Source organism: Eriocheir sinensis, chromosome 41 (genome assembly GCF_024679095.1).
Source record: "Eriocheir sinensis breed Jianghai 21 chromosome 41, ASM2467909v1, whole genome shotgun sequence".
NCBI classification, from domain to species: domain Eukaryota; kingdom Metazoa; phylum Arthropoda; class Malacostraca; order Decapoda; family Varunidae; genus Eriocheir; species Eriocheir sinensis.
In genome coordinates, this window is record NC_066549.1 from 23471 (window position 1) to 44700 (window position 21230).

The following is a 21230-nucleotide window of genomic DNA, read 5'->3' on the forward strand; positions in this document are numbered from 1 at the left end:
CTTTACCTCCAGTTCATCATTTCTCTGTATCTCATAATTGTTGCCTTAATTATGTATGTTTAAATAGTATCAGGAAGTATTTGGTTACCTAACAAAAGCAAGGGTTGGGTGAGAAGAATTTACCTCAGCGCTGCTCCACATCAACCCGTCCGCTGTGGTTGGCACGTATTGGGCCTTCACTGGTAGCCTGGTAGCGTAACACTCCCATGCCTTTCTCTGCCTCTGTGATAGATAGTGGGGTGTTTATCTTGTGGTATTTGTAAGGGAGTGTTGGGGATGGAAAGGGAATGGGAGCCAGTAAGAGAAAGGGGGATTGGAAAGGGGAAAAAAATGCAAAGAGAAACTAATAGAGAATCTTGAAGCTCTGCACCTCATTTAATAGCCAGGTAATGGACTGATGAAGGTCTTGAAAGGTAAGGTTTGTATTACTAAAGTCCTGCACCACATTTAATAGCCAGGTAATGGACTGATGAAGGTCTTGAAAGGTAAGGTTTGTATTACTACTGAAGTCCTGCACCACATTTAATAGCCAGGTAATGGACTGATGAAGGTCTTGAAAGGTAAGGTTTGTATTACTACTGAAGTCCTGCACCACATTTAATAGCCAGGTAATGGACTGTTGCAGGTCTTAATTTAGCTGGTTTGTGAATCTTCAAACATTATCTGGAAGAGGTGTATTAAATTTACCATGAGCAAGTGTTAACTCCATCTAAATAAGCGTGATTCTGAAGGCCATTGACGCACGGCCTAAATTGGTTAATCATTTCCTTGATTTTGAGAAACTTTAAGGTTGGTTTTGTGAGATGCTCCCACCCCACACACCAACTATTTCCAAAGGCCAAAAAGGAGGTTAATCGAGTTCTAATGAGTGTTCTTTTAGGTTCACGGTACAGAAGGCTCAGACTAGCTACAGCCTCGACACTTGCTAGTTCACCTGCTTAGACTGCCACAGGCGATGCAGACTAGCCAGCGTTCAATACAACTTGTCACTTAATTCTTGATGGTATACCTGTGTACCCATAACCTGAGACGAACTGCCTTGTGCAGTCATATCAGGCAAGTCTACAGCTCCTGATGGGCTCACTCATGATGTTATCAATGCCTTACTAGTCATAAAAGATAACCTATCTTAGATTTGTTTAACATGTCTTACAACTCACAAAGCCTATAGCTACCATCTGCCTGGAAAACTGCTGCAATCATTTCCATCCCTAAGGGTGATGCATTAACTTTAGACCTATTTCCTTGACTAGCTGTCTGGGTAAGATGATGGAAAGGATACTACTTAGGTGCTTAATTACTGTACAAAGTGGTGAGGTAAGGTGGGGTTGAGTGTACAGGAGCTGCCTTGTATAGGCCAATTAACCGGCCTCTTGCAGACTCCTTACGTTCTTATGTTCTTATGTTCTTATACCATGTCACGGAATCTGTATGGCTTTATGAAGGGACTGCATGGTGACTGCTTGATTCAGTGCTTAAGTTCTGCAGGTGCTGTTTGTCATGCTTTCATTGACCTCCCTTTGACAGAGCCAATAAAGAGGTTATATTGGAACAACATATTTTAAAGGGCGTTAAAGGGAAATTACTGGGGTGGCTCAAAGACTATTTGCATGATAGGAAGGCTGAGGTGGCTCCATGCTCTGCTGAAGGGAGTGTTGAATTGGGCACTCCACAGGGAGGGGTCCTTAGTCCTTTGCTCTTTAATATTCTCATGGACAAAATTGCACAGTACCCCGGCCTTTCCTCAGGGCACACAAGTTTTTATATATGCTAAAGATATACCATGGACCCTTACTTTAGCCCTCCACCAGCTTAAGACTTGTGCACCTCTATGGGTCTAGTTGTTAATTAATCCAAAACTAAATTTCACTCCTCCTCCTCCTTGCACCCACTTATAGATCCACCTTTCCTCTATCCATCCACACTATCCACATCTTCCTATCCCTATCCGCTCTCCTGTTATCCATGTGTTTATCCAGGACTATGCTTATCATCTTCCATCTTTCTTGGGGGTCACATATCAATGACGTCAAACTCGATCGTGTCCACTGTTACAAATACTTGGGTGTCTATCTTAGCTTTAATAAATTGAGTTAATCACGTTGCCATAGTGCTGCCATAATTCATACACAGAATCTGCCATAATTTTAACATTGCGGTACAACAATTTGGTCCGGCTGGCGCCATGCCCAAAAGAAGAAGAAGAAGAGGAGTAGGTTCACGGGGCGGCCTGCGCAGCGCCATAAACATTACTTTTTCTCGTGTTTTCCTTCAAAGTACAATGAAGAGAAGATCCACAGCCTGTGAGGAGAAGGTGGAGAGGACAGTGGCGGCCAGGGAAAGGAAGGAACACCGCAGAGAAGCCTTCATGTGACGAAAGTGCCCTTCCACTACGCCACTACCACAACCACAACCACCACTACCACAACCACTACCACCAAATCACCACACTAAGGTACAAAATCGTGCAATTCACTAAATCTACCACCAGAAAAACATGAACCACTTCAGAAAATCGTTGGTTGGGTGAAACGGTAAATTGTCCTGGTAGGTTTTCAGGGTAGGCCTATGCATGGATAAGCTATAACTGAGTATTAGAAACAAATCAGTACTAGACAAGTGGAGGAAGAGGCCCGCTGTTGATGTGCCGAGGACCCCCAGTGGGTTAGGTAATTGCTTCCGGCAAAGGCCTATAACAAATGTGTTGACAAAATCCTTTAATATTAAGCTTGAGCTACCATTGTTTGGCTACAACATGGCCTATAGGCATAACAGAAGTGGCCATACTTCCTGAGTTATGACACAGTGTTGTGTTTCTTGGATTCCCGGAAAATGATATTTTTGAAGTATAAAATCTCCCAGAATGCTTATTTATGGGGGGATTTTGAAAATAAAAAATACACCCCTTGTGACATAAACACGCCACCTGTCCGCTTGTCAAAACCAATATTTTTTGTCCCTGAAGGCTGTACAGGGACCTAGGGAAAATAGAGGGAGTTGAGGGGGGCACAGCATTAAGATAGGTTAGAGCTGTGTGTAGTACGAGCCTCCCATAGCTCAGAGGGGCCAGCCTCAGACAGACTGGTTAAGGAGTACTACGCGGCTCTCCCGTCTCGGTGGGCGCCGATTTAATCCCCGGGGCCGGCAAAACCTTTCCTTGTCTGGATTAATTTCTCGTGTGTTAAGCTACACACTGTGGTCGTGTGAGAGTGTAGAAAAGAGAAAATTCAGGGCGTTTCATGTGGTCCACAACAGGGATATCGTGTGCTGGCCCCAGGCGCTGAAAACTCACTCATTTAGTGGTACATAGGGTGCTTCGTGGTGCAGTAGTTAGCACACTCAGCTCACGACTGAGAGCCCAGGTTTGATTCCCGGGTGGAGTGGAAAAACTTGGGCGGCTTTTCTGATACCCTACGCCCCTGTCCACCCAGCAGTGAATGGGTACCAGGTATTAATCGGGGGTTGTGTCCCGTCTCCTGGGGTCTGTTCCCTTCTCCTATAATTCCTTCCCCTTCTGTCTCTCTCCGGCATATGACCACAGATGTTGCGCCAACTGAACGAAACTTTCCAACTGTTCCCTTGTATAATTCCTTCCCCTTCTGTCTCTCTCCGGCATATGACCATAGATGTTGTGCCGACTAAACGAAACTTTCCAAATTTAGTGGTACATAGAAAGTAACATTGCCTCCATAGTAAATATCATCATGTCTTGCACAGAAATAAATAGTCAGGGTCTCAAAAATAATAGGCTACCCCTTCCTCAACAATACACATTGTTATTATTATTATTATTATTATTATTATTATTATTATTATTATTATTATTATTATTTCAGCGTGAAGATGTCAGGTCGCGACCCGTTCGTCCATCGGCGCACCTTCCAGAACGCCAACCAGGTGGTGGAGTTGACCACACGCACCATTCCCAAGGCTCAACACCACCAGCGAGGACATCAACACCAATCACCACCACCACCACCACCTTTTGCTCGTAACTACTGCAACAAAAAACAAGAACAACACCACCTTGAAATACACCACCACTCAACACCATTCACCACCAACACCAACACCACCACCAGGGTGCTCTATGAAGGGTTTAGTGTCCATGTCGTCAAGTCCATCTCCCTCAATCTGTTCTGGGACCATTTTAGTTGCGGTTCTCTGTATCCTTTCCAACTCCACATACTCCACCACTTCTTCCCGCAAGCTGTTCCATGTGTTAACACTTCTATGTGAAAAACTTTACTTTTTCCAGTCACTTAAACAGGCTCCTTTATTAAGTTTCCTTCCGTGTCCTCTCAGCCCCTGCGTTAGTGATGCTAAGAAGAGATCATCTCTATCCACCTCATCAAACAGGGGGCTTCGTGGTGCAGTGGTTAGCACACTCGGCTCACGACCGAGAGAGCCCGGGTTCGATTCCCGGGTGGAGTGGAAAAATTTGGGCGGCTTTTCTGACACCCTACGCCCCTGTCCTCCCAGCAGTGAATGGGTACCAGGTATTAATAGGGGGTTGTGTCCTGTCTCCTGGGATCTGTTCCCTTCTCCTATAATTCCTTCCCCTTCTGTCTCTCTCTGGCATATGACCACAGATGTTGCTCTGACTAAACCAAACTTTCCAACTGTTCCCTTCTCCTATAATTCCTTCCCCTTCTGTCTCTCTCCGGCATATGACCACAGATGTTGCGCCCAATAAACAAAACTTTCCAACTCTTTCCTCATCAAACTTATTTACCAACTTGTACAGTGTGATCAAATCTCCTCTCTCCCTTCTTTGTTCCAGTGTCGTCAAGTCCATCTCCCTCAATCTGTCTTCATACGTCATATTCGAGAGTTCTGGGACCATTTTGTTGCAATTCTCTGTCTTGAGTCCAACATAATAATCTTCCTTTGCATAGTTTTTCCTTTTTTCCTTATATGCCTCATCTTGGTATTCAAATCCTTCCATAGTTTTCATCTGTCATAGTTGATGGCCATTCTTTCCTAAGGGGCACTCGTGACTGACTCCTTCATCTAACTCAACATTTTTTGTGAAAATTAGGTCAAGTCTTGATGGTTGGTCATCTCCTCTTAGCCTTGTTTCTCCTTTAACCCACTGCATCAACAGATTATCACATCAGGTGTGTGTGTGTGTGTGTGTTTAGCTAGTTGTTGTATTTACCTAGTTGTAGTTTTATAGGGCCTGGGCTTGAAGTTCGTGTGGTCCCATCTCTATATCTACATTTATCCAACTTTTCCTTGAAGCTTTGCACACTCCTTTCTGATACTACATCCTCACTTAGTCTGTTCCAAACCTCTATATTTCTTTGTGGGAAGCTATATTTCTTTATGTCTCTCAAGCATCTTCCCTTCCTCAATTTTTTACTGTGTCCTCTTGTGTTCCTGGTGGTAATTTCTTCTTTTAGTAGTAACTCCTCGTTGTCTACTTCTTCCATTTTGCTCAGTAATTTGTAGATTTCTATTAGGTCTACCCTCTCTCTTCTTTGTTCTAGTGTTGGTAAGTCCATTTCCTTTAGTCTCTCCTCGTATGTCAATCCCTGGAACCATTTTTGTTGCCATCTTTTGTATTCTTTCTAGTTTCTTGATGTGTTTCTTCTTATGGGGAGACCACACTGCCTCTGCATGTGTGTGTGTGTGTGTGTGTGTGTAAGATTGACTGACTGATGAATGAATAACTGCAATTAATTAGCCTGGTATTGCAAGACACTTTCCCTTCTCACATCAGCTACTTCTAAAGATCAAAGGGGGATATCAGTCAGGTTCTAATGAGTGTTTTTCAGGCTCATGGTACAGAAGAAGGGTTAAACTACCACCAGGGTCATAAAACTACTCCTGGAAATGCCCACAACTCCTGCGAAAGCCTTGTCAAATAGGTGTTCTTGGGCTAAAAATGTCATATCACCCTAAGTAAATAACTTCCTGATGGAGTGGATGATTGACTTGGCATCTTGTAGCTTTACTCTCAGCTATTTCAAGTTCCCGACTGATGTACTAACACCCTCAGATTGGCTACAGTGAAGGTCGTGGCAGAGAGTGTACTCAAACTCCTACTGTGAGCTACTCCTGATGCCTGCGCCCTCACCACCCCTGTGAAGGACGCCCAGCTGACCCAACTCTCCACGGTGAGTCTGTCCCACTTAATGTTGCAAGAGTTATCCAGTATCTTCACTCTCTCATGCTTTCCCTATGTCCTGTGCTGTCCAACTTAATGATGTGAGAGTTAACTGGTGTTTTCACTATCATCTTTTTAGAGTGTCTGATTAAAAACTAATGCAGGAGTAATGGTGTTTTTTGTTCCTGTTGGGTGCCTGGACCTATCAGCTGTCTTGTGCTCTCCAACTTATTAATGCAAGAATTGGCCTGTATCTTCACTCTTAACCCCTTCACTACGGCCGGTTAAAACAGCGCCCTGTGCCATATCCGGGATCGCCACGTGCGGCAAATTTCAAATGTCGCTATTGAATATAACAAGTTTTCAGCCATACGCTCAACATAATCATCATGTATTATATATGAAAACATGCAGAATGGACCGTATTGACATACAGGCAGCACACGTGGCCACTTGGTGAACTGTCAAAGCAGTACTTTCCATAGAATTCAAGTTATGTACTAGAGTGGATCTGAGGCTGCCTCCAGGATACAAGGCCTTGGCAGAGTCACCGCTCTGAGCCTACGACCGCTCACTTATTACCTCTACTCGATTTCCTGACACTACTATTTGACCTGGAGAAAAACTGAAATCGGGTAGGAGTGAAGCGTGTGCAATGTCATCGGCTTGGAGCGATGGTGGCACCATGGCCGTGTATGTATCTCGGAGACAGCTTCAGACACACACTATTCTGTAACTTGAAATCTATGGAAAGTACAGCTTGGAGTTGAGTGGCCATATGCCTGTATAGCCAATGCGGTCCATTAAATGGTGCACATAAAGAAACTCACTACGGCCGGGCCAAAACAGTGCCTCGCGCTGTATCCGGGATCGCCGCGCGCGCCAAATTTCAAATGTCGCTATTAAATATAACAAGTTTTCAGCCATAAACTCAACACAATCATCATGTATTACATAAGAAAACATGCAGAATTAAATGGTGCACATAAAGAAACATAAATTAATTGATACTTTTGAGATGTAAGCATAAATATATAGATAAAATAACTTGCATATTGGTTAAAGCGAGCCAGGACGCAGTATGCGCGTCCTGGGATGTGGTACGGGGCACGCAAGGACACAGTATACACGTCCTCGTGTTGTAGGGGTTAAGCCTTCCCTGTGTCCTGTGCTGTCACCTCTGTAATGCAAGTGGTGGACAATATGAGATACCCTTTGCCTCACAGTTAATGGCCACATAATGAGGTAGAGGAATGAGATAAAATTCATATAAAGCCGTATTTTTGAAAAGGGGAAGGGAGGACTCAAGTGATAAAAGATGGCTTTATTTTGTACACTTTTTATTCCTTTTTAAATAAGAACACCATACATAGCAGGCAGTAGCTTAGCCAGTAGACTATTAGTGCTGCCTTGGAGAATCTTGGAACCATTTGCTGAACTGAGTGCAGACCAACGTGGCTCACATGAAGCACTTACGAGACTTGGCAACAGAAAACTCCTCAGTTGTATCCTTGACGTGCTAATTTCCCTCAGTAACTCGTGCTGCTCAATACTCATTAGAGAGAGGTGGTTCAATCTTGTTTGAACCATACTGACTCTTACTTCTTGAGTCTAGTTAATTTTGGAAAGGAGCGTTCACCACTGCAGTTGGTAACCATTAGAGTTAAATAAATCTTCAACGCGATCTCGACATTAGGAGAACAAGACCCAAAAGAATTATCAACTCTCAGACGATACAATGTCATCTCGTAAAGGTCTTGTTGAGATCCAGCAACAGTACAGCCGGGTTGGACCGCAACAGCATTGATCCAATATTTCCCAAAATATATAAGGTACGTCAAGTTTGCAGTATATTGACAGGCCAACATTCGCTGCAGATTTATCTTTACTTAATGTTATGATAACCCCTCGAATGCTGGTCTGTAAATGTGCCGGCAACTTAACGTACACCTATTGAATACACACCAGCAGAGCGGTTGCTTCTGAAAATAAAAAAACTATTTTATACCCCTTTGTCATCACGATATATTATTATACTCAGTACCCTACCAACGTACTACTGGCTTACTCATGAGTACAGATACTATTGATAAGAGGCCAAAACTCACACTTAGATTCAGCTGTGTACTTGTGCCTCGACCACCATTAAACCTTTTTTCTGTTATTGATATTTAATATAATCTATACTACTAAACTTTTATCTGCATTAACAGGTTAAGTATATTATGTATTACACACCCCTAACTTACCCTACAGACAGTCAAGGAAATACACATTTTAACCCGTCCGCTGCAATTGGCACGGATTTGGCTTTCACTGGTAGCCTGGTGAACTTATACTCCCAGGTCTTTCTCTGCCTCTGTGGTGGATAGTGGAGTGTTTCCCATATGGTACTGATGTGCTGGATATCCCCTCCCAAGGTGCAGGACTACATTTTTCTTCATTGAATTGTAGCAGCCACTTTTTGCTCCACTCCTGTAGCTTGGTGAGGTCTTCTTGTAGGAAATCCGTAGTCAAGGGGTTAAGAGAATCCATCGCCAGGACCTTCATGCTATTCAATTTACACATGTTTATGTCTGCTGGAGCCTTGGGTCCAGCTGCAACACCCACAAGTCCGGATCTGGACCGCGGGCCGCCAGTTGGGAACCCCTGGACTATATGCCGTATATGGTGTACTACAATGCCAGGCTTATTATACTATGCCCTAGTGAAGTTTCCTATATTTTCTTATCCCGGAAGCAGCGACGGGCCAGATTTGTGCCGTGATATAAACCCCCCAAAATAGATGATACATAATCTGATCACAAATGCTTTGATATATATTATGGAATGGTTTGTGTGAGGGATGATTTTTTTTCATTTTTCTCGCTTAGAGGGACCATTAAGAGACATGATCCCCGCAGCTACTGGGTTATATATAGTAATATCTTATATAATAATATTACAAAAAATTGGGAAAATGAGTAATTATTTTGTCTCGGCCTTCTGTGCCTAAGGGCAAAAAATTTAGTTACTAATTTTTTACATTCCCGCGGGGCCTGTAGAACGTACTAAATGTGCTACTAGGTTAACCCCTTGAATGCGGATTTCCTACAGTTAGACATCACCAAGCTACTGAAATGGAGCAAAAAGTGGCTGCTACAATTCAATGAAGAAAAATGTAAAGTCCTGCACCATGGGAGGGGATATCCAGCACACCAATACCACATGGGAAAACACTCCACTATCCATCACAGAGGCAGAGAAAGACCTGGGAGTGTATGTTACCAGGCTACCAGTGAAGGGATATCCAGCACACCAATACCACATGGGAAAACACTCCACTATCCACCACAGAGGCAGAGAAAGACCTGGGAGTGTATGTTACCAGGCTACCAGTGAAGGGATATCCAGCACACCAATACCACATGGGAAACACTCCACTATCCACCACAGAGGCAGAGAAAGACATGGGACTATATGTTACCAGGCTACCAGTGAAGGGATATCCAGCACACCAATACCACATGGGAAACACTCCACTATCCACCACAGAGGCAGAGAAAGACCTGGGACTGTATGTTACCAGGCTACCAGTGAAGGGATATCCAGCACACCAATACCACATGGGAAACACTCCACTATCCACCACAGAGGCAGAGAAAGACCTGGGACTATATGTTACCAGGCTACCAGTGAAGGGATATCCAGCACACCAATACCACATGGGAAACACTCCACTATCCACCACAGAGGCAGAGAAAGACCTGGGACTATATGTTACCAGGCTACCAGGGAAGGCCAAATCCGTGCCAATCACAGCGGACGGGTTAAATCGACACTGAGTCACTTGGGGCCATAATGAAGCAATACCCTTATACTGACTCACTATGTTACATAATAAGAACCACTACCAGGGCTGCACATATGAATCTTACCAGGGCACACACTAAGAATTATTTGTCCTGGTACAGTGTGGCTAATTCTTCTGGCTCCGTGGTGTAGTGGTTAGCATGCCTACCTATGAATCTGCCGGCCAGGGTTGGAATCCCCCTCCCTGGACAGTCATTTAATTGTAGCCCACTTATGAATTTTCCCCCAGAACATTTGAGTAAGAGTTAATTTTGTCATAGGTATGTAGGTGAGTAAGGTTATGTGATGTTCATCCTTCCTTTCTGGCGGGCTAGATGTACCAAGTGTTAGACCTTAATGTATAGCTATCTAGTCTCTCTCTCTCTCTCTCTCTCTCTCTCTCTCTCTCTCTCTCTCTCTCTCTCTCTCTCTCTCTCTCTCTCTCTCTCTCTCTCTCTCTCTCTTCCTCCTTCCTTCCTTCCTTCCTTCCCAGTGTTCCTTCGTCCACCCTCAGACCTTCCTTCCTTCCCAGTGTTCCTTCGTCCAGCCTCATACCTTCCTTCCTTCCTTCCCAGTGTTCCTTCATCCAGTCTCATACCTTCCTTCCTTCCTTTTCATTGTCATTCTCCCTTGTGATGTTTTCCTTTCCTTCCTCCAGTGTGCCCCTGAGAGCTCCCTGCAGCACAGCGAGTCTCTTCTTGGACGGGTCAGAGGCACAGAAGATGTAGCCAGACTTGCCGGCCAAACCCGAGGGTGAGTACACACCTTGAGACACTTATGTTAGCCTGTCTGTCTGCCTCAACAACCCTCAACTCGTACAGGAAACTGTTAATTAAAAGATGAGACACTTTTTGTTAGTCTGTCTACTTAAAATTAGTCTTGTCTTGGTCTGTTTACTTGGTCTAGACACAGAAAGTAATGACATCAAGATAATTATGGAACAACAATGAGAATAAGTCACACACCTGCCCAAAAAATACTCAGACTCGTGTGAATGTGTGTATATATATATATTAACACATACTGTATTCGACGGCTCATAAGACGCACTTTTTTTCCCCAAAACTGTCCCTAAAAATCATCCTGCATCTTGCAAGGTCAAGGTTCAGCTTTGGGTTAGTGGCTAGGTAGGTCTTAGGGCTGTATTCTTAAATTAAACTTCTGTAACCACAGTAAAAAGCAGTGGCTCATATTCATCAACACAAGCAGAGAGAGATCGTCGCTGCCCCACCAGGGCGCAAAGCCCTCCTGGACCCCCCACGGATCCCAACGGAGTGATTCTCCATATCTACCAATAAATCTTCCCTTGTGTAATGATAGGCTAGGTTAAGTTATGTATTAGATTAGGTGTAGGCATGTTTGGGTGCCAGGTGGAGACCCAATAATGCTGTCCTTAGTAAATAAATAGTGACGAGTTGAAGTTCAATAGTCACTCCGTAATGTTTATGACACATTTTACATATAGCTACCATTTGCAGCGGCTATGAAATGAGTACTAAAATCAACAATTCCATCTCATAGAAAAAAGCCTCCTGAACACGATGGTGTATACAGATTTTTCATAAAACGCCAAATAAGTGAAGCACGGAACTATTTATAAAAACATTTCACATCATCCCCTCGGGGGCGGTGCGAGGGTAAACTGGTTTGCGGCAGTTTGTGGGCCTCGTTGCCTTGACAACCCTCGCCTTGCCTTGCTTTTCGTGTAATAATAATCCTTGGTATGCACTTATTCACAACGTCGTAGTGAGTGAATGAGTCTTAATTGCTTGCAAGGATAGCCTACTGATGTCCTTTTAATAAACATGGCATCATTATAGTCACCTGGCCATGTTTGGGTTCATGCTAATCACAGTATCTTTCCTTTTTAATAGTATCACAAGTATCCTTTGTTTCATTTTCCATTAATCTGATATTTTCTTTATGTTATCACAATTCAGTGTCCAACGATTATCTTCCTGAACGTGCCTGTACATTTGCAGGAGAGGCTTACATAACTGAATCTTATAGATCTTGGCCTCCTCTTTCCAATGGTGCATTTGTTTTGTAGCTGTGATGAATAGTTTTTGAGATATAGTGGTTAAAAGAGATCCCCCTCCCCCGCTGGGCTGCCCGAGTGCACCTTGGGGGATAGTCTCGTTGCGAGCACTCAGCAAGGAAAGGGTTAAAAGGGATGGTGCTGAAAACAGGAACAGCGGATACTATGCCGGCAACAGGAACGGGGTGCGAGCCTCGGCAGCTTGTATGCTCTCCTGGGCATGACTGACTCACGTTCACCCTCCATCTTGGACGATACATTGGGTTAGCTTCCCTTTGGTGCCTCAAGAATAGGGAAACTGTGGCTGCTAAACCCTGGTGCCAAGCCTGCACCTCCAGCATAATAACTGGTTGAGGGAGTCTCCCTAACAACCGTAACACAGTGATTCGTGTTTTGTGTCATTTATCATTGATATTTGTTAGTAAAATTACTTTTATTTTGTATAAAATAACAGCTATAATGTTTTCTGGTAATATTTGGGTGGGATATGGGATGCATAAATGGTATTCATATTAATTTCAATGGAGGGGAAGTTCGTTTTGGTTTACGAGTGTTTTGTCATGCCGGCAAAAATTCCCCAACAAATTAACCCCTTCAACACAAGGACGCCAGATATCAAGCGTCCTTTTGTGCCCCGTACCATATCCGGGGACGCGCATACTGCGTCCTGGCTTGCTTTAGCCAATATACGAGTTATTTTATCTCTATATTTATGCTAACATCTCAAAATTATCAATTAATTTGTTTCTTTATGTGCACCATTCAATTCTGCATGTTTTCATATAATTATAATACATGATGATTATGTTGAGTTTATGGCTGAAAACTTGTTATGTTCAATAGCGACATTTGAAATTTGCCACGCATGGCGATCTTGGATACGGCGTGGGGCGCTGTTTTGGCCTGGCCGTAGTGAAAGGGTTAAACTCATAAACTGACTGTATCTTTAAATTTCTGCCGCTTGTAACGGACTGAGTCCCCCCCCCAAAAAAAAATTAGCCCATTATATCCAGGCTCTACTGTACCTTGGTAGTGTAGTGCATAACAGCAATGGGTCTCAACAGGCCTGGCAGACCATGGTGTTGTGGAGTCACTCAGTACAAATATATTACATTGTCAATATCTAGGTAGGCAGGGAAATTTAAGTCCCCTGTGTGTGTGTGTGTGTGTGTGTGTGTGTGTGTGTCATGTAATATTATACGTTCTCTCTCTCTCTCTCTCTCTCTCTCTCTCTCTCTCTCTCTCTCTTTCCTCCACTTACCTTCTTCCTCTTCCTTACCTCCTTCCTCCCTCCATTTGGTTATCTCTCTCTCCCTTCCTTCCTTCCTCCTCCTTTCTTTATCTTCCTCTGCTCATTACATTTTCTCTTCCTTCTTCCTCTTCCTTCCCTTCTTCCTCCCTCCATTTGGTTCTCCCTTTTTTCCTCCTCCTCCTCTTCTTCCTCTTTCTTCCTCATTTGGTCTCTCTCTCTTTCCTCCCTTCTATTTCTAATTTCTTCTCCATTTTCCTTCACTTACCTCCTTCCATTTAGTTCTCTCCCTTCCTTCCTTCCTCTTCTTTCTCTTCCTCGGATCATCACATTTTCTCTTCCTTGCCTCCTTCCTCCCTCCATTTGGTTATCTCCCTTCCTTCCTTCTCCTTCCTTCCTCCTCCTTTATTCTCTCTTTCTCTGATCATCACATTTTTTCTTCCTTCCTATTTCTCTCATATTTCTCTTTTTTTAGCACAGTTTCTCCTCCTCCTGTTATTGCATCTTCATTTGGTATAGGTCTCTCTCTCTCTCTCTCTCTCTCTCTCTCTCTCTCTCTCTCTCTCTCTCTCCAATCCATTAATGGAGTTATTCTCCTCAGGTGTGTGTTGATGCTGGGACCAAGAAGAAGAAGAAGAAGAAGAGGAAGAGGAGGAAGAAGATGATAATGACAACAGAAGATCAGAAGAAGAAGACGAGGAGGAGGAATGGAAGAAGAGAATAATACACACACACACACACACACACACACATGACAAACACCTTTTTAGATATTTTTCATTTTTATTAGTCCATACAACATACATTAGCTATATACATATTATACAACATATGCATAACTATATACATTAGACCATAGAGTGAGTGAGTGAGAGACACTCGAGAGGTGCCCCCCCCCCCCCCCTCTCTCTCTCTCTCTCTCTCTCTCTCTCTCTCTCATCTCACCTCACCACAGCTCACAGGACCCCACAGATGTACCCCTCACAGTATGTCGACAACCCCCCACAGACACATACCCCCCCAGCCTCATGAAGGACCCCCTCCTCCCTCCCTCCCCCCCTAGCCAAAATAGCCTTATCATTGTTACTATGTGTATGTATGTATGTGTGTTTTTCTATTAATAAAAAGTTAATTTGTAATGTTTGTGTGTTATATTCCTATGAGAGAGGAAAAGGTAAAGAGGGAGAGACAGAATGTAATGAGAAGAATAAGAGAGAGAGGAGGTAAGGGAAGGAGAGAGATGAGAGAAGGAAAATAAAGAATGAAAGAACTGAAGAAATTTACCAATAAAAGAGAGAGAGAGAGAAAGGTATCAGAAGGGAGAGAGAGAGAGAGAGAGAGAGAGAGAGAGAGAGAGAGAGAGAGAGGGGAAAAGGTAAAGAGGGAGAGAAAACGAAATGAGAAGCAAGAGAGAGAGAGAGAGAGGTAAGGCAAGGTAAGGTAAGGTAAGGCAGGGTAAGGTAAGATAAGAAGATACAAACAAAATAAACTGTTAACTGTATGTACCTAGCTAACCGTATGAGACTGTGTTATATATACTCTATAACAAAGGGAATATTATTTTAGCAGAGAGAAAGAAAGAGAGAAAGAAAGCTCGCTCTAAACTGTATTTAGCAAACTGTATATGTCTACCCAGTGAGAGGAAGCTGAACTCTACAACACAAGCAATATTATCTGAACAGAGAGAAAGAAAGCTAGTTCTAAACTGTATAAAACTAACTATCTCAACTGTAGGCGAACTGACCTCAACTATACAGTAAACCCTGGATCTAACGGACCCGCTTAATAACGGACCCGCTCATAATGGATTTCGGATATAACGGACAAGGTCAGAGGGTGAGAAATCCACGGGAACCGACCGAGAATAGTTTTTCAACCACCCGCTTCTGGTAACTACAACAGCTTAACCATATACATGTACAGTAAACCCTGGATATAACAGACCCGCTTATAATGGATTTCGGATATAACGGAGGTCAGAAAAAGTTGGAAAGTTTGGTTTAGTGGGCGCAACATCTGTGGTCATATGCCAGAGAGAGACAGAAGGGGAAGGAATTATAGAAGGCAACAGACCCCAGGAGACGGGACACAACCCCCGATTAATACCTGGTACCCATTCACTCCTGGGTGGACAGGGGCGTAGGGTATCAGAAAAGCCACCCAAATTTTTCAACTCCATCTGGGAATCGAACCCGGGCTCTAAAGGTTGTGAGCCGAGTGTGCTAACCACTGCACCACGAAGCCCCGAGGGTCAGAAATCCATGGGGACTGATCAAGAATGTTTTTTGTAAACTGCGCCCGGTAAGTAGCCACCTTGTCCTCCGCCCTTTATCTGCTGCCCCATCCTTGGGTTCCAGTAGTCTGCCTCAGCCCACCCCATGAAATATATTCCTCCTCGTGGTTTCCATTGACTCAGTGTGTCGTGGATTGGCCCAGCCCACTGTGTCATGGACTCGCTCAACACAAGTACAGTAAACCTTCAATATAACAAACTAATTTGGGGGGAACTTAGTTCGTTAGTGCCGAAAGTCCATTATAAGCGGCGAAGATTTTAAAAAACGTAAAATAATCAAACAACAAACCCAGTAAACGCAGGTATGTATATATATTTTTTTTATCGTGTATGTTGTGTGCACGGTGTCTGTACGGCCACACTTGGCGACAGACTCCGAGGCACTGAGGTTGCCAGGTTGCCAGTGGGTCTTGCAGGATTGTTACAGGTATGGGTAAAATTTTACAAGTGCGCCAATCTCGCACTGGCAGACTAAACCTTTTTTTGGGGGGGATAGTTTTCGGTGTGTTATGAAATAATCTGCTAACTGTTTCTGTCACAAATAATTAAATGAAGAACGTATTTATACCACAGGAAAGTCTTATGCATCAATCCAGGACGTAAATGTAATGGAAAATAGCCAAGTGTTTGTGAGTGTTGGTACAGGCACAGCTTAAAGAATGTCGAGGGGGCTAGACCCTCACTTAGGTAGGTTAGGTTAAGTTATTTTTGCTTAGTGTAAATTTATTGGGCACGTTGTGGAAGGCAGGAATACACAGCTGGGAAGGGACATGGCGGCAGCGTGTTCCGAGAAATACCTCCTCGCAGAAATAAGTCACTCTGGTGTCCATCACGCATGCGCACTGGGGGAATACATGGCAGGAAAAACATTAATTAGCCTGGTTTTGTTCTAGTTTATCCACTTGTGATCTTTGTGGGTTGTGAGTGAAATATAAAGGGTTTTGTTCAGTGGGCGCAACATCTGTGGTCATATGCCGGAGAGAGACAGAAGGGGAAGGAATTATAGGAGAAGGGAACAGATCCCAGGAGACGGTACACAACCCTCGATTAATACCTGGCACCCATTCACTGCTGGGTGGACAGGGGCGTAGGGTATCGGAAAAGCCGCCCAAATTTTTCAACTCCGCCCAGGAATCGAACCCGGTGTGAAATATAGAAACTAAGCAACCTGAACATTTCTCTCAGCAAGTTATTTTACAGGTGCTGTGTACACCAGGCATTGGAAAGGCAATCATTTAATTATGTGACAGAAACAGTTAGCACATTATTTCATAACACACCAGAAACTACAAAAAAAAGTTTTGTCTGCCAGTGTGAGATTGGTGCAATTTTTTTTTTTTTTTTTTTTTACAACAGAGGAGACAGCTCAAGGGCACAAAAAAAGTAAACAATAATAAAAAAAGTCCACTACTCACTGCACTTGTAAAATTCTACCCATACCCGTAACAATATGACCCCCACGCAAGACCCCACTCACAACCTAGCAACCTCAGTGCCTCGGAGTGCGTTGCCAAGTGGGCTGTGCGGCCCTATAGACAACGATTAATACCTGGTACCCATTCACTCCTGGGTGGACAGGGGCGTAGGGTATCAGAAAAGCCACCCAAATTTTTCAACTCCATCTGGGAATCGAACCCGGGCTCTAAAGGTTGTGAGCCGAGTGTGCTAACCACTGCACCACGAAGCCCCGAGGGTCAGAAATCCATGGGGACTGATCAAGAATGTTTTTTGCAAACTGCGCCCGGTAAGTAGCCACCTTGCCCTCCGCCCTTTATCTGCTGCCCCATCCTTGGGTTCCAGTAGTCTGCCTCAGCCCACCCCATGAAATATATTCCTCCTCGTGGTTTCCATTGACTCAGTGTGTCGTGGATTGGCCCAGCCCACTGTGTCATGGACTCGCTCAACACAAGTACAGTAAACTTTCAATATAACAAACTAATTTGGGGGGAACTTAGTTCGTTAGTGCCGAAAGTCCATTATAAGCGGCGAAGATTTTAAAAAACGTAAAATAATCAAACAACAAACCCAGTAAACGCAGGTATGTATATATATTTTTTTTATCGTGTATGTTGTGTGCACGGTGTCTGTACGGCCACACTTGGCGACAGACTCCGAGGCACTGAGGTTGCCAGGTTGCCAGTGGGTCTTGCAGGATTGTTACAGGTATGGGTAAAATTTTACAAGTGCGCCAATCTCGCACTGGCAGACGAAACCTTTTTTTGGGGGGGATAGTTTTCGGTGTGTTATGAAATAATCTGCTAACTGTTTCTGTCACAAATAATTAAATGAAGAACGTATTTATACCACAGGATAGTCTTATGCATCAATCCAGGACGTAAATGTAATGGAAAATAGCCAAGTGTTTGTGAGTGTTGGTACAGGCACAGAATGTTGAGGGGGCTAGACCCTCACTTAGGTAGGTTAGGTTAAGTTATTTTTGCTTAGTGTAAATTTATTGGGCACGCGTTGTGGGGCGCGGGAATACACAGCGCGGGAAGGGACATGGCGGCAGCGTGCGTGTTCCGAGAAATACCTCCTCGCAGAAATAAGTCACTCTGGTGTCCATCATGCATGTGCACTGGGGGAATACATGGCAGGAAAAACATTAATTAGCCTGGTTTTGTTCTAGTTTATTCACTTGTGATCTTTGTGGGTTGTGAGTGAAATATAAAGGGTTTTGTTCAGTGGGCGCAACATCTGTGGTCATATGCCGGAGAGAGACAGAAGGGGAAGGAATTATAGGAGAAGGGAACAGATCCCAGGAGACGGTACACAACCCTCGATTAATACCTGGTACCCATTCACTGCTGGGTGGACAGGGGCGTAGGGTATCGGAAAAGCCGCCCAAATTTTTCAACTCCACCCAGGAATCGAACCCGGTGTGAAATATAGAAACTAAGCAACCTGAACATTTCTCTCAGCAAGTTATTTTACAGGTGCTGTGTACACCAGGCATTGAAAAGGCAATCATTTAATTATGTGACAGAAACAGTTAGTAGATTATTTCATAACACACCAGAAACTTCAAAAAAAAGTTTCGTCTGCCAGTGAGAGATTGGCGCAATTTTTATTTTTTTTTACAAGAGGAGACAGCTCAAGGGCACCAAAAAATGTAAACAATAATAAAAAATAAGCCTGCTACTCGCTGCACTTGTAAAATTCTACCCATACCCATAACAATATGACCCCCACGCAAGACCCCACTCACAACCTAGCAACCTCAGTGCCTCGGAGTGCATCGCCAAGTGGGCTGTGCGGCCCTATAGACAACGTGCACACAACATACACAATAAAAAATATATATGCCTACGTTTACTCCTTCGTCGTTTTATTATTTTACGTTTTTTTTAAATCTTCGCCGCTTATAACAGACTTTCGGCCCTAACGGACTAAGTTCCCCCAAAATTGAGTGTGTATCAAGACACCTCTCCACCCGAAATTGACCTCTCTTTTGGCTACTCTTTACTTTTATCTTTTATAGGAGCGGCGAGTAGCAGGCTTTTTTTTTGTACTCCTTACTGCCCTTGAGACGTGTCCTCTGATGTGAAAAAAATAAATGAATAAATAGAAATGAAAATTAGTCCGTTATATCGAGGGTTTACTGTACTTGTGTTGAGCGAGTCCATAACACCGTGGGCCGGGCCAATCCGCTACCCACTGAGTCAAACGCACCATCGAAATTGTATGTAAATCTATGTGTGTAACTGTATGTATCTAACTGTATGTGACTTTAAGCTTAACTATTTATACACTTCTCTGTTCCTTCCCTTCCCTTCCCTTTCCTTCCCTTCCCTATCCTTTCCCTTCCCTTTTCAATAACTTGACTTGACTGGACTGCTCCTTCATACTGTGACCTCCTTGACCTCTTGTGACCTTTCCTTGGACTGGGGTGACTGGTGCTTGAGTCTTCCAAGATGGCCTTCCTTCCTTTCTTCTGTTCTCCCTTCGTTCTTCAGAGCTGTGGATAAAGACGGTTATTAATATATTTTTTCATTATTATTATTTTTTATTATTTTTATTCTTCTCTCTCTCTCTCTCTCTCTCTCTCTCTCTCTCTCTCTCTCTCTCTCTCTCTCTCTCTCTCTCTCTCTCTCTCTCTCTCTCTCTCTCTCTCTCTCTCTCTCTCTCTCTCTCTCTCTCTCTCTCTCTCTCTCTCTCTCTCTCTCTCTCTCTCTCTCTCTCTGTCTTATCTCCTCGTTCCTCCATATCTTTAATTTTATCTGTTTCTCCCTTTATCGTCCTTTCTCTCTCTCTTCCTTCCTTTCCTTTCCTTCCTTTACTTTCCTGCCCATTCCTTCCCTTCCCTATCATTTCCTCTCCTCTCCTTTCCCTTCCCTTTCCTTTCTTTCTTTCCCTTTGCTTTCCTTTCCTTTCCTTCCGTTCCCTTCCCTTTCCTTCCCTATCATTTCCTCTCCTCTCCTTTCCTTTCCCTTCCATAAAACAGCTCCCAGAGGGTTTAGGGTTGGGGAGCATATTTAAACTACTCCAACCGAACTTTACGACCTACTAACGGCCCCCTCGACCCCCCTCTTCTAACCAGGGGGGCCTACGCCCCCCCCTGGAACCCCCCCCACATGTATATGTGTCTTATTTCAGCAAGGAGGTATTTCTTGCAACACTGGCTGCAGCACTGCCGCGGCCGCCGCCAGAGGAGGCGACGCGCCTCCATAAACATTATCCCCTATTTGCAAGAGTGAAAAAAAAAGTCCTTGAATTGGATTTTCAAAGCTTTTCCATGACTGTTTAAGGTTTGTAGAAAAGATATATGAAGAGATGCTGATGTTTCATAAGGTAGGTAATGAGATACTGGCACGGACCTAAAACGAATCTTAACCGTCCTCTCTTCCTTTCCTCCCCAGTCAAAATACATCTTCCCTTCCTTCCTTCCTCCTCCCCATTCTGTCCTCCCTTCCTTCCTTTCCTCCCCAGTTGAAATACGTCTTCCTTCCCTCCCTCTCCCTTCACTGTCCTCCCTCAAAGAAATTCCTCCCCAGCTCCCATCTCTTCTTCTTGGGTGTTTTATGGGGCTAGTTAGGCTGTGGGGCCACAGCCTCTAGAGCCCCGAGCTCCCATCTCTCTCCCTCCTCCACCATGGCGCTTGTTTTCCCCCTATTTTCTCCTCTTCCACAGCCTCCACATGCTTCCTGCACTCGCCACAGACGGCACGGAGTGGCTTTTCCAACACGGCACTCGTCTCCCTCATCTTGGCGGCATAAAGCACGGGTAAAAGGTAGAAATATGGACTCAGCGGGGTTGGTTTAGGTCCCCGCTCTCTCTCTTGCTCTTGGTGTACAGGTGACCCGCTGGAGAGTCAGGCCTTTGCATCGGCACAACCTGTAAAAATAAAACAACACAAGCAGTATCCATTACAAATCTTCCAATTCCCTATTTCTTGCACACCACATCTTTTCCAGAAAGCTCTTCATGGCTTCTATAATTCTATCATTTGCTTCATCACTCAGTCCCAGCAGCAGCAGCATCCATTCCCTCTCTGTCCTTGCAATCCTCCCATTCACATCCCAGCCCATCAGTGCCATCATCTCCATCTTTGCAATCCTCCCATTCACATCCCAGCCCATCTCACTCAGTGCCACCCTCATCATCTCCGTCCTTTCTCTCCGGTACCTCCCACACACCCCATGCACGACAGTTTCCTCCACACCCCTGTCACACATTGCTGCGGGACTCAGACGACCTGTAATTTCTT

General features: G+C 44.1%; 3 long non-coding RNA genes across 4 annotated transcripts in view; 1 reads left to right on the forward strand and 2 right to left on the reverse strand.

Annotated features, from left to right (window-relative positions):
* The first annotated feature begins 2197 nt into the window (after window positions 1-2197).
* Window positions 2198-14539, forward strand: LOC127009455 (uncharacterized). The gene is made up of 5 exons (XR_007761988.1): window positions 2198-2455; window positions 3837-3991; window positions 6005-6122; window positions 10602-10696; window positions 13832-14539. It is a non-coding gene; the product is annotated as an uncharacterized LOC127009455 (long non-coding RNA).
* Window positions 7436-10415, reverse strand: LOC127009456 (uncharacterized). The gene is made up of 2 exons (XR_007761989.1): window positions 9463-10415; window positions 7436-9362 (listed from the first exon to the last, which is right to left on the reverse strand). It is a non-coding gene; the product is annotated as an uncharacterized LOC127009456 (long non-coding RNA).
* Window positions 14540-16308: 1769 nt separating the features above from the next.
* Window positions 16309-21230, reverse strand: part of LOC127009457 (uncharacterized) — a 9199-nt gene continuing 4277 nt past the window's right edge. Inside the window, exons 3-4 of one of the 2 annotated variants that reach the window (XR_007761991.1) lie at window positions 18428-19481; window positions 16309-16691 (exon numbers count right to left, since the gene is read on the reverse strand). This is a non-coding gene — a long non-coding RNA (uncharacterized LOC127009457). Of the gene's footprint in view, window positions 17004-18427; window positions 19482-21230 lie in introns of both variants that reach the window. The other variant, XR_007761990.1, reaches the window with a different exon arrangement.